At 36.6% G+C, this 13,169-nt stretch overlaps 1 protein-coding gene across 4 annotated transcripts in view; it reads right to left on the bottom strand.

The window, feature by feature from the left end:
- Positions 1–328: 328 nt before the first annotated feature.
- Positions 329–13,169, bottom strand: part of Zbtb14 (zinc finger and BTB domain containing 14) — a 38,567-nt gene continuing 25,726 nt past the window's right edge. Inside the window, exons 4-6 of one of the 4 annotated variants that reach the window (XR_006856820.2) lie at positions 9,662–9,766; positions 5,285–5,372; positions 329–4,341 (exon numbers count right to left, since the gene is read on the bottom strand). The gene's annotated coding sequence lies outside the window, so the exon portion shown is untranslated. Of the gene's footprint in view, positions 5,373–9,661; positions 9,767–13,169 lie in introns of all 4 variants that reach the window. The other 3 variants (XR_006856821.2, XR_009228892.1, XR_006856818.2) reach the window with 3 other exon arrangements.

The following is a 13,169-nucleotide window of genomic DNA, read 5'->3' on the forward strand; positions in this document are numbered from 1 at the left end:
ACTAAATATATTTAAAAGAAAAAGAAAACTACTTAATTCTCCCCAGTGCAAAAAGAAAGATGTATCTCCCCTACCCTTGCCCTGCCACCAATGAGCAAACAGGTGTGCACACACAGGCACACTTCCTTTTAAGCCTTATTTTTTTCTTCTGTGCTTCTGAGAATTGAACTCATTAGACATTACAAGTAGACAAATGCTCTACCAGTGAACTATGTCCCCCAACTGAGAGTAATTTTTTTCTTTTAAACCTATGATGGCCTTGAACTCAAGATCCTCCCACTTTAGTCTCCAGAGTTGCTGGGATTACAGGTATGTGTAAAACTTCTAAAAAAAAAAAAAAAAAAGTCTGCATTTGTTTGAAATGTATGTAAATCCTTCTGAAAGCTAAATTAGCCTCTTGCCAGTTTTACAACCCAGGAATGCTTCCTCAAGAACCTGGTATCCATCCTGTTGAAATTTAAACAAGAAAAAGTACCCCTGGCTCCTGGTTTCTTGGACAGATAGAAGCCTAACTTTGAAGGACACCTGGCTCCAAATTGCAACTCTACCTCCTGTCATAAAGACACAAGAAATCTATTTTTCCCTTGAACAATTAACAAACACAGATGGTCATCAAAATTACCAAGTGAATTTAGAATGAACTTTGTGACAAATGGTGCTAATGAGTCCTCTTAGAAACTAGCTATATCATTTGAGAAGTATGTAATCGACTATATCTGTTCAGCTATATAAAAGGGGGAGATTTCTGTCTTGGAAATCAGTGAATTGCTTGTAATGTGTATAACATTCTAGTCTAATGCTTATTCAATAAAAAACAATTTTTTAAAAACTTTCTCTTCTGTCTTTGTATAAAGGTTTTCTTGGGTTGGCAAGAGGTTTTGTTTTTAATTATATTTTTCCAACAGTAGTTTAGGCTACACTTTGAAACCCACTGAACAGTGTGAACAAATGCAGAACTTTACATTTCTCTCTAGAATTTACCTCATTGGTTTCCAGCCTGTTGAATTCTTTTTGAATATTTGCTTTTTCGAATTTTGATTATATTATCCCACTTTATGTCATCTGTAAAACTGATTTAAATTTGTTTTCTGCTTTCCAAATCATTAGTTCTGGAAAGGGATTGGGATGGTTATTGTAGCATTCAGTTTACTTTATTAGTCATTGAACTGCTGAATATCATGTACTGTGCTAAGTGTTGGGGCTACAACTATGAACAAGACCATCCTCACTCTAGTAGCTTACTACTGGGCAAAGAAAGGCCACTATGATATATTATGCTGCAGTAGGGAGATAGGAAGAGTGTTGGGGTTCAGATGTGGCTTCTTAGGAAAGTCGGCAAAACTGTCATCCAAAGGATGAGTAGGAACGAGGTGAAGGAGAAAAAAATGGTGGTACAGGCAAAGGAATAGTGTTTACAAACACCCAGAATTATGAGACTATGGTATGTATAGGTAACTGCAAATACATAGGTCATTGTAGTTGGAGCAGAGTAATGGGGAAGGATTGGAAAATAGGCAGAAACCAGATTGCTGAGCTTAAGTACAATTTCAACCACCAATTGCACACAACCAATTGCACCATCACCTGGCTTATGTTTCTATTTGATCTGTGTATACTTCACCATTTACTTATGTAAAACAGGTACACTGGGCATCTATCAAATCTCCTGTGCTAGAAATTCTACAGGAGCAAATGAAGGTAGCTTGACAGGCATATTTATTATTAAATTTATGTTTTTTCCTGGTAATCACTTTCTCAGAAAAAAATTTAACACAAATCGTCTATACAATAGTCCATTCTAAAAGGTGCATAAATTTTTAACAGCTGAGGATTAAAGGAGTCTCTTTAATTTCTGGCATACTTAAGTGGGTTTTGTTTTGCATTGTTTTGTTGTTTATTGTTTATATTACACTATGGACAGTTTCTGTCAGTGCCTCAGTATGAATTTCCCTTGAGCTAAGACAGAAATACATTGTTTCCAGAAATACTCCCAGTCCTCTTTATTAATACTGGACTCAGATTCTTCCTATATGTTTCCTGTTTTAGAAGAGCATGAAAAACTATCAAAATAATAATAACTATCAAAAAGAATTCTGCCTTATAGCATCAGCTAAATCATACATTGGGTCCTTGGGTCAATCCTTTCCTCATTGAAAGACATACTTGAAAGTTTTTTTGTAAACCTTAACTTAGTTCATATAAAATGCAATCCAAACCAAAAGTCAACTAAGGTAAGGGTAGGGAAAGGGAATCCAACAACTGAATAAGGATTCTACCTGGACTATACACCCCACGAAAGAGTTGGGAGAAATGTTTACAATTAGAGGACACAGGCATCGAAATAACGAGAATCTTGTCCCTAGGACAGAGTATTAGGGTTATCCCAAGAAACAGAAGAGAGATTTATTATTGGAGCTGGCTAGCATTATTACAAAGGCCCTTATGGCCTGCTGTTTGCAAGCCGGAGAACAGGAAAGCTGGTGATTCAATTCTGCCCAAGTCCAGTGGCCCAAGAACATGTATGGAGCCACCCCTAGGGCTGATGGCCTTGAGAGGTGGATTCTGAAAATATGGAACTAGAATTTTAGCTCTGAACTCCCTACTTCTAAGCTGTGCACATACACTGTGTGTGTGTGAGAGAAAAGATCAGAAGTTACATATTTAAGTATTAATCTAAAAATGCAGCATTGGCTTAATGGGGACAAACAGTAGGGGGTACAGGCTTTGTAATTAGAAACTAGAAGGCTAGTCATGATCGTGTGGTGGCAAAACAATGAATCACAATTTCACATGTGCCATATCTTGGAAGACACATGATAGGAACATAGGATTGGCAAAAATTGTAAGAAAAATATAAAATATTAGTGTTCACTGTCTCCCTTTTGACCACTCTTAAAAAGACAAACTGAGGCTAGGTTAAGTCTACAAGTAGAGTTGAAAGGAATCATGGCTATGCTAAGGAAGCTTACTCTCTAACTTGCAGTCTGATTTGACTAAAATCCCTGTATCTAAGCCTTGAAAGACTGAAGAATGTAAGTGTTCCTATCCCCAAACTGAAGTGGTTATCAATAGTGACCACAAGAAGATAATCTCTGAGATTACCTCCTTCACATAATTACTTGTTGGGGAGGGGGCAGGGCCTAAGAGTTTATTTAACTCATGAATCTGTGGGTCATGTGATTGGTTCGTCTAGTCTTGGCTGGACTCTCTCTGATCTTGGCTGGGCTTCTGCATTTCTAGGGTCTTCTGCTGGACTACTACTTGACTGAGACAAGTGGACCACTCAGTTCTGCTTCACTGTCTCATCCTTCAACAGACCAGCCCAGAAATGTTTCCATATTTAAAAGAGAGGAGCAAAAAAATAAAGAATAACCTGCAAGCACTTCTCTGTGTCATGTTTATTAATCCCCATTGCCCACAGCAAGTCACATGGCTAAGCCTAAGGTCAAGGAATGTGGCAGGAGCAGTGATGGGTAGGAGGCAACTCATACCAGCCCATTTGAGTTTATTGGTGAATTTTTAGGAATTTGGCAAGCTGATTGTAAGACAGACATTGTTTGAAATTAAATTACACACTCATAATTAAATAAAATTATATTAAAATTAAAATGAAATTATATTAAAACAAAAGAAAATACTTAAAATTCATGACTTCCTGATTATTTTACTGCATCTTTTCTGTGGTCTGTCCTCCTAAGGTTTTGTGTATTGTACCTGCTGGAAACATGACATCGTGTTTCAGTTGTATTGTACTAGCAGCATCAGTCATCCTAGAAGTATTGACACCAGGTCTAGTCAAGCTTTCAGATGACTGTAGTTCCAAGCCAATATTCTAACTGAATCTCACGAAGGACCCTGGGCCAAAAACAGCCAGCTAAACTGCTCCTGAATTCCTGGCCCACAGGAATAGTGAAATCATGCGTTTATTTTTATTTTAAGCCAGGAAGCTTTGAGATGATTTTTTATGCAGCAATAGATAACTGACGAGCATTATCAAGTTGATACAATACAGATGGGGAAAATTAATGAGGATGCCTTCAGATGAGAAGGTGTTTGTCAGTCCAAGGATGTGAGGGAGGAGGAAGGGATGAAGGGAGTAGTTCTTCTAGACTTCCTTTTCCTGGTGGGTATGGTTGGGGGACACGCTTTCTGGGTCCTTGCACAGCTGGTCCTCTGTGTTGTCACTCTTGAGTGTGGCACTGTGCCAATAGCTTCAACCACATCTGTCCTAACTAACTCCCTGCCAGTCCATTGCTCACATTGGTCTTGTCTACTTCTTTAAAAGTTTACACAAATAGTTCATTTGGTTTACCTGGAGAGACTCGGATGTCTATTTTTAGCCTGGAATATTAGAGACAAATAAGGGAATATTGAATATTAGTAACAGACTCATTCTTCACCTTGATACAGGAATAGCATTGTCATTTTGATGATATATTGTGTACATCTCACATTTCTCTCACTGGACTCTGTTGTTCAAAGCCAGCTCTTTGTTAGGTGACCATAAGTGTCTGCATCAAAAATTAAAACAAGTAGGATTTCCAGTTGTTTTAAAGATGAGAAAAGAATAGGTTGATAGAGGCATTTTCCATCTTAAAAAATCTTCTTGAAAATGAAACAAAAAATGTATTTAAAGTCATGAAAAATGCATTGACTGATCTTTAAAATTCAAGCAAGCACAAAAAGCAGGATAATTAAAGAAGACAAGCTAAAAGCCCAAAAAAAAGACATGAAGCTTGACTAATAAGCATGTTTAAAATAAATAATGTATTGCCATGAGTTATTGATGATTTTACATCTTCTGAGTGCTGAAAAAAAATGTAACAAGGCATGATTTATAAAAGGTCATCAAGAGCAAATAAGAATGCAACCAGTTCCTTGCTTATCTTGCCACTGATTAAAGTTGTAAAAAGAAAAGGAGATAGATAAGCAGAAGGGAAAAAAGAGAAGTGGCAATAGAGGTCCTTACTTGATGAATAGTGTCACAGCAAAACTCTTGTCCATTCAGCAACTGAGAATGTGACCTTGCATGAAATATGGGATCTTTGCAGAAGTAGTTAGTTAAGATGAAGTCATATCAAATTAGTTCTAAATCCAATCTGACTTGTGTCCTTGTGAGAGGAGGAGAGGATGCAGAGAGACTCAGATACACACAGGAAATAAAGCCACGTGACCTCAGAGGCAGGGACTGGGTGATGTAGTTTCAAGCCAAGGAAGTCAAATGTTGCCAGCCACCACCAGAAACTAAGACAGGCATGCACAGATTCTGGAAACATTGCCTTACCGGCACCTTGGTTTCAGCCTCCAGAATGGTGAGAGAATCTTATTTCTGTTGTTTTAAATTGCCGAGTTTTGGGCTTTGTTATGCAGTCCTGAAAAAATAATACACAAGTCAAAAAATGAAAATATTTTAAATCAATATTTAATTTCAGAAAGTAAAAGATGCCTTAGACACCTTAAAGTAAAAAAATAAATAAATAAACAAAAAAACATGGAACTATTACAATAATAAGAACCATGATTTCTAACTCAAATATTGAATTTAATATTTACTTTTGCCCTAATCAGTGAGCAACATATCACTGTCATCTATTTGAATATCAGTTATGTTCAATAAGTATCCAGTAATTATTAGAAGTAATAGTACAGCTAATAGAAGACTAAGAATACTAAGAACTGGGGTTGATAAAAAGGTGAATTTTATAAATTACAAGCTTCAAGTAACTTCACTTGTTAGGAAAACTTGACAAATAACCAAAGAACCCAGTGCAATAAAAGAAGATATATTAAGTACAGTCAGACTGAACTCTAGTAAAGGGCTGAAAACGAAGACCAATACTAATGGTTCTGAAGCATCAAAAGAGAGAATGGGGAGAAGTGACTGACCAGGATATCAAGGCACTTAGTGGGGACAAAAACAATGTCTGAAAGTGAGGCCATGCTAAAGAAATCTGAGTGAGGATAAACATATTCAAACACATCTCTTTTTTAGAGATAAATTGTACCAGATGCTGGGCAATATTAGCCAATGTTCCCTTTCTGCTTTGGATTTCCTGATAAGTTCTCTATTTGTATCTTCCTTGTGGAATTTGGACAGTCAGGGCACTGGCCTAGTGTGGGGCTAGAACTAATTATTAATGTATCAAAAGTATAAAGGAGGCTTGTGACCATAGATAGCACCAAAGGATGTAGAACAAGATATGAAAAAATGGTAAAAGAAGCCTGGTGTGGTGGTGCATGCCTGTAATCCCAGCGGCTTGGGAGCCTGAGACAATAGGATCGTGAGGCTGGAAGCCAGCCTCAGCAATGGCGAGGCACTAAGCAACTCAGTGAGACCCTGTCTCTAAATAAAATAGAAAATAGGGCTGGGAAGGTGGCTCAAGTGGTTGAGTGCCCTTGAGTTCAATCCCTGGTACCAAAAAAAAAAAAAAAAAAATGATAAAAGCAAAACAGGTTTGAAGCACATTATTTAATGAGAACAGAAGTTAATTTGGGGTTTCAAATCAATCATTCTTAACTTAAAAATACCCTGTTCTATAATGACTCTCATTTAATGTAACTATAAAACTCAAATACTTTATTATTTTCAATTAAAATCAGTTAATGTTTAAGTATCATTTACTTTAAAAGTCTAGTTTTTATTTCAAAATCAGCTATGCAACTAATTAAAATTGATTATCAGATATTTGGGAAGCAACCCTATTATTGAATTAATTTATAATTAAGTGCATATATCCTCAATTGCTTAATCTCATTACTTTAAAATATTTCTTTTCATAATGCCACTTTAGATATTCTAATGGTGATCATCATTATACATTAAAATTTGTATAACCACAGGAAGTCATTATGAATTTTTATGTAGGATCCCATAATTCAATAAATTTGCTTTTAAAGAGCTGATGGACTTCCAGGACCCAGATCTTGCTGTCTAACATTGCTACTGAATAAGGGAACCATAGTTCCTTGGAGAAATGATTGATTCTAGGGATGGAACAGAGAATAGACAACATAAGCCTGGAACATGTTATACTTCCAAAAAGTAAGGAAGTACTAACACAGTAAGTAAGTTATCAAAAGATGCAGCATGTCAAAGACACATGGAAGCTGTCCTGAAAAAGTTTGCAATGGACAAAGCTAGAGAAATTTGAGTGTTGGGTCATAATCCACAGAACATAATAAATACCCATGAGTCCATATTCATATCAATAAATCATTGAGTAATAAGTGAATAAAAACTGAGAATAAACAAATCTATATAAAAAATTTTCAAATAATATGTGGACTCTCCACCTTCAAAGGATTAGAGCTTCTTTCCCTGTCCTTTGTGTGTTGATTGTGCTTGGTGACTCGGTTCCAAAGTGTACTATGTACAAACATTGAGAGGAATGTAACCACAGTGGGGAAACCTGGCCAGCATCCCCTCACCAGGTTATCATTATCAGTGATGAGCTGTGATGGTAACCTGTGTCCTTGATACTATGTGATGAGAATGGCATTTCACCTCTGTGGTCTTCCTCCCCCATTGTGGTTTGGATATGAGCTGTCCCCCCAAATCTCCTGTGTTAATACAGGAATGTTAGGAGGTGAAATGATTGGATTATGAGCGCTGTACTCAGCTCCATCCTAGTGTGAATGGACTAGTAACTGTAGGCTGGTGGGGCATGGCAGGAGGAGGTGGGTCACTGGGGGCATGCCCTGGAAGGGGTCATCTTCTCTATGGCCCCTTCCCAGCTCCCTGCTTCTTCACCATGAAATGAGCAGTGTTCTTCTGCCATGCCCTTGTGCCATGATGTCCTGCCTTGCCTTGGGCTCAGAGCCACGAAGATGGCCTACCATGAACCGAACCTCTGAAGCCATGGGCCAAATTAAAATTTTCCTCCTTTAAGTTGTTCTCATTGGGTATTTTGGGCACAGTGACAAAAGGCTAACCAGCACCTCCCCCAAATGCACAGTCTCAGAGTAACTATAAGGAAAACATCAGACAAGCCAAAATGAGGAACATTCAACAAAATACAGAACAGCAATCTCAGAGATAAAATACAAAGTGATCCCTATGATTGCCCTAGCTTACAGCAGGTGAGAGTTTCCAGTGGCAGAGCAGGGAGGGAAAGCCCAAGCAAAGCCTGGCTGTCCCCTGAGTTAAGAATCAGCAGAGGCCAAGGCAGCTGTTATTCATGGGGCAGAGAAGGGAAAGGATAGAGCTATGCAGAGAGTAAGCCCAGAGCGATCCCCTGAATACTTTAGCTGAGTCTTGTGAGTGAAGAAATGGTGGAGGCAAACAGAAGCAAGCAGAACAATCCTTAGATCTCACTGAAGGCTAGGGATAGTAAAGGTGTAAAGAGCTCCTGACCTGTGGGCACAGAGGAGGATCCACAGAAGGCTACTCCCTCTTAGAGGGGCAACAATATCCCTACAATAATGGCTGTCCTGGTCTGCCTACCAAAGGTCTAAGTCAAGCCTAAAAAGAACAAACATTTTTTAAGAAATTAACTGCATCCCAGACCAACAAGATCAAACTGTTTTTAAAGAAATTAACTACATCTCAGAGCAAAGGTCAACATGGATTAAGAAATATAGGAATCTCTTATTGAACAAGGTAAATCCAAAATGTATTAAACCAAACCTTCCATACCCAAAAAACTAATCCAAAGAAGCAGGAAAATATGGCTCATCACAAGAAGAAGAAGAAGAAGAAGAAGAAGAAGAAGAAGAAGAAGAAGAAGAAGAAGAAGAAGAAGAAGAAGAAGAAGAAGAAGAAGAACACCATTTCTTTAAAGAAACAGACTTAGAAATGACACCAAGGGGCTGGGCCTGGGGCTCAGTGGTAGAGCTCTCGCCTTTCACATGTAAGATCTTGGGTTCAATCCTCAGCACCACATAAAAATAATCAAATAAAAGAAAGGTATTGAGTCCAACTACAACTAAAAAATAAATATTAAAATAAAAAGAGATGACAGTACCAGTAGACAAAATGTTTAAAAACCTACTATAATTCTACTCCATGTGTTCACAAAACTGGAGAAAAACTTAAACATGATAAGGAAACAAAGAAAAAATATACCAAAAACCCAAATCCAAATTCTAGAGAGAAAAATTATGATATCTGAGCTGGGAAAATTCCAGTAAGTAGAATCACCTACAGACTAGAAACTAAAAAACCAGTGAGTGAACTTGAGGACACAAAATGAAACCAGGGGGAAATGCTGGAAAAAGTAAGTTAAACTAGGAAACAGCATGAAGCAGACTAACATCTGTGTAATGGGAATCCCAGAATAAGGGAAGAGAAACGGAGAAGCCAAAAAGTTGTGACACCATATTATGAGGAACTCTTAAAACTAAATAAATTTGAATAAACAACAAACACAATTCTCATAAACAACAAGGCAACCGATTTTAACTGACTTTTTGCCAAGGAAGGATGATATACAGACAACAAAAAAGAACATAAGGAGATGCTCAAAATCATTAGTCTTAAGGAACTGCAAATTAAAAGCACTACATACAATATCACAATGGCAAAACTTAAAACGATTGACCATGCTTAGTACTGGCATAGATACAGAGCAATTAGTATGCTCATGCAATGTTGGTTGGAATGTAAATGATACAACTTTAGAAAACAATTTGACAGTTTTTAAAAAGTTAAACACACACTTACCGTACACTACAGCCAACCCACTCATAAGAATTTATGCAAGAAAAATGAAAGCATGAGTCCCGGCATGGCATACAAATATCATAGGAGTTTTGTTTGCAATGAAACCTGGAGGAATGATAAAAAGGTTAATCTTTTTAAAATCTTAATGTAATTCTATATATTTATACATATGTCATATACTTTAATTATAGTGTCATGATATATATCATGATACATATATCATGACACCATATGATAGGTACATATCTCACATTTATTTCAAAAGTTATATATACATATATATGTGTATGTGATATATATATATATATATATATATATATATATATATATTATTGGGGGGAAAATTGAAGCAAAACATGGTAGTCACAATTTTTGATAATCACTAAGGTTCCCACCCCTGGTATATATGACCAATATAATCCCTACCCTTTGAGTGTGGGCAGGAACTGTGACTATAATAAGACACCATGCTTGTGATTAGATCGCATTATATGGAAGCAGTGAAAGGACAATATAGATGTAATTAAGGCCCCAAACCAATTGACTATGGATTAAACCTAAGGGAAATTATCCTTAGAGGGCCTGACCTAATCAGGTAAGCTATGCTCCTAATACTCCAAAACTGTAATAATAAATGTGCATTGAAATAGACTATTCATTTGTAGTAATTTTTTACACAGCAATAGAAAAAGAATACGTGTGAAAAATTGAACTAATGCAGATGATGATCTAAATGGTAGTCTGGACGTGAATGAAGATGAAATTAGTTGGAAGAATTCTCAGTAATTCACCAAGAATGTCACTCACAGAGATAGAGTTAAGAAAAATAAGAATGATAATACTGGAAAAAGTACTTATGAAATGTAAAAAATAGGTTGAATAGCCAGGTCCTCCATATCTGATGGAAGTTCAAGCACACTCCAGAGGCAAGAAAAATAAAGCATCCACAATAGAATATTAAGAATGAAAAGCAATTCTTAAAACCTAACAGAGGCTCAGAACAAATTACATGTAAAGAAATAACAAACTTCTCATCAGCCACCATAGGTGCCAAGAGGTACCATAGGTACTTTGTCTGCAAAGTTTTGAAGGAAGTAACTTAAAAGAATAGTAATAGGAATAATTCCTTGCTAAACTGTTATTCCAAAGAAAGAACTAATGGCACTAGTTTAAAGATTAAAAGGATTACCATTCACCAACACTCACCACAAAAACTATTAATGATGTGTATTAACAAAAAAGAAAATGAACAGTGAAGAAAGTAATGGGATCGATAAACAGTGACAATATGAAACATTAGTAAATTATTTTGCTAAACTGAATTAACTATGGATTATTTTAAAAGAGAGCCTTTGTGTGTTTTTAAAAAGATAAATTCAAAACTTTAAAGAAAAATAACTTGATGGGAGAAGGGGACTAAAGTCCTTACTATATTGAGAATAAAAAAGATCCCCCAATTTGTATTTGTAACTTTTAGATCATGTTAAATGCTTAATATTAATCACTTAAGATATGAGTAGAAGTTCTAGTTTCTTCAACAGTAAAACAGGTGGAAGTGATAAATAGAGAACATGTATAAAGACAGAATAAAGAATAAAAAGCAGAAAAGAGAAAAAGAATGAAATGAAAAAGCTTAATAAGGGAAGACATAAACAATACCTACAGCAGAAAGAAAGAATTGCTAAATAGGACCTCACTGAAATTAAAATGTTTTGCATTGCAAAAGACAGTGTCAAGAGAATAAAGATAGAAGCCACAGGCTGGGAGATTAGGAGAGTAGGAGAAAATCACTATAAAAAAAAAACAAATGATAAAGAACTATTATCCAAAATACACAAAGAACTCTGAAAACTCAACAGTACGGAAACAAACAACTTGATTTTAAAATGGTCCAAAAATCTTAACAACCACTTCACCAAAGGAGATATATAGATGACAAATAAGCATCATCTGTCATCAGGGAATTGCAAAGTAGAACAAAGAGATACACTCCACACCTATTTGAATGGCCCCAATCCAGAACACTGACAACACCAAATGCTGATGAGGATGTGTAGCAACAGGAACTCATGGCTGGTGGAGATGAAAATGGTACAGCCACCTACTGACACTAGTCTCTTCACACTGAACATACTCTTACCATATGGCAAGCCATCGTAGTCCTCCTTGCTATTTACCCAAAGGAGATAAAAATATGTCCTCACAAAACCTGCACATGGATGTTTATAGCAGCTTTATTCAGAAGTGCCAAAACTTAGAAGCAACCAAGATGTCCCCTAGTAGTTAAATGGATAAATACATTGTGGTACAGCCAGACATGTAATTTTCAACACTAAAAAGAAATGTGCTATCATATCAAGTCATGAAAAGACATGAAGGAAACTTAAATGCATATTACTAAGTGAAATAAGTCAGTAGAAAAAGGATATACTATATGATTCCAACCACATAATGTTATAGAAAAAACAAAAACTATGGAAATAATAAAATGATCGGTGATTGCCAGGGTTAGGGAGGAGGAAGGGGTTAATAGGTGGGGTGCAGGAGGAGTTTTAGGAAAGTAACTTCTCTGTATTGTAACTATAGTGATAGACACCTGTCGTTATAAATTATCTAAACCCATAAAACTTATACCACCAGGAGTAAACTCTATCGTAAGCTATGTACTTTGAGTGATCATGATGTGTCAATGTGGCTTAACTAATTGTAATAGATTATTGGGATGTTGATAATAGGGAGGGTATATGAGGTGTGTGGGGAAGGGGTATATGAGAAATCTATTTATGTTCTACTCATTTTTTTTCTGTGAATTTAAAAGTGGCTACTGGGAAGTAATGAGGTAACTGGGGGCACTCCTCTTAGAAGGTATTAATGCTCATTCGTGGAATAAGTTATTTCCCCCAAGAGTAGATTGTTATAAAAAGAGTGAGCCTGGACCCTGAATCATTCTGATTTCCTAATATCAGATATTTCACATTTCTCACCATGTGATATCCTCTGCACACATTCTCACTGTTGTAATGCCAGCTGCCATGAAGCCAAACCAATGGGGCTGCCTGATCCTGGACTTTTGTTCTCTAAAACTGTGAGCTAAATAAAACTCTTTATCAAGTATCTCGGTCTCAGGCATTTTATTATAGCATCAGGCAATGGACTAACATAGATGACACCATTTTTATACTCACTTCCCTTCCAAATAATAGCAAAGGCCATTTTTAGGAAAGTAACTTTCCTAAGCATGGCCTCCCTCAGACTGACTCTCAAGATTTAGTCTCTGGCTGTACTTCTCGTTATAAGTCCGATATTATCTGACCACTGACATCCTTGCTTCCATGCCGGAAATAATTTCAGAGATCAGTAGTTTAATAATTGAAGTACGTGAAATAATAACTTGTATTTTCTACAAATACAGAGTTTTAGATCCCAACACAGACCTACAGAACAGAATCTCTGATGGTGGCCTCCATCAGCCTGATTATGACACAAATTATCTAAAGGGGACACTGAG

The sequence above is a fragment of the Marmota monax genome, unplaced genomic scaffold (assembly GCF_021218885.2).
Source record: "Marmota monax isolate L192 unplaced genomic scaffold, Marmota_monax_Labrador192_F-V1.1 WCK01_AAM20220418_F8-fsc00103, whole genome shotgun sequence".
NCBI lineage: Eukaryota > Metazoa > Chordata > Mammalia > Rodentia > Sciuridae > Marmota > Marmota monax.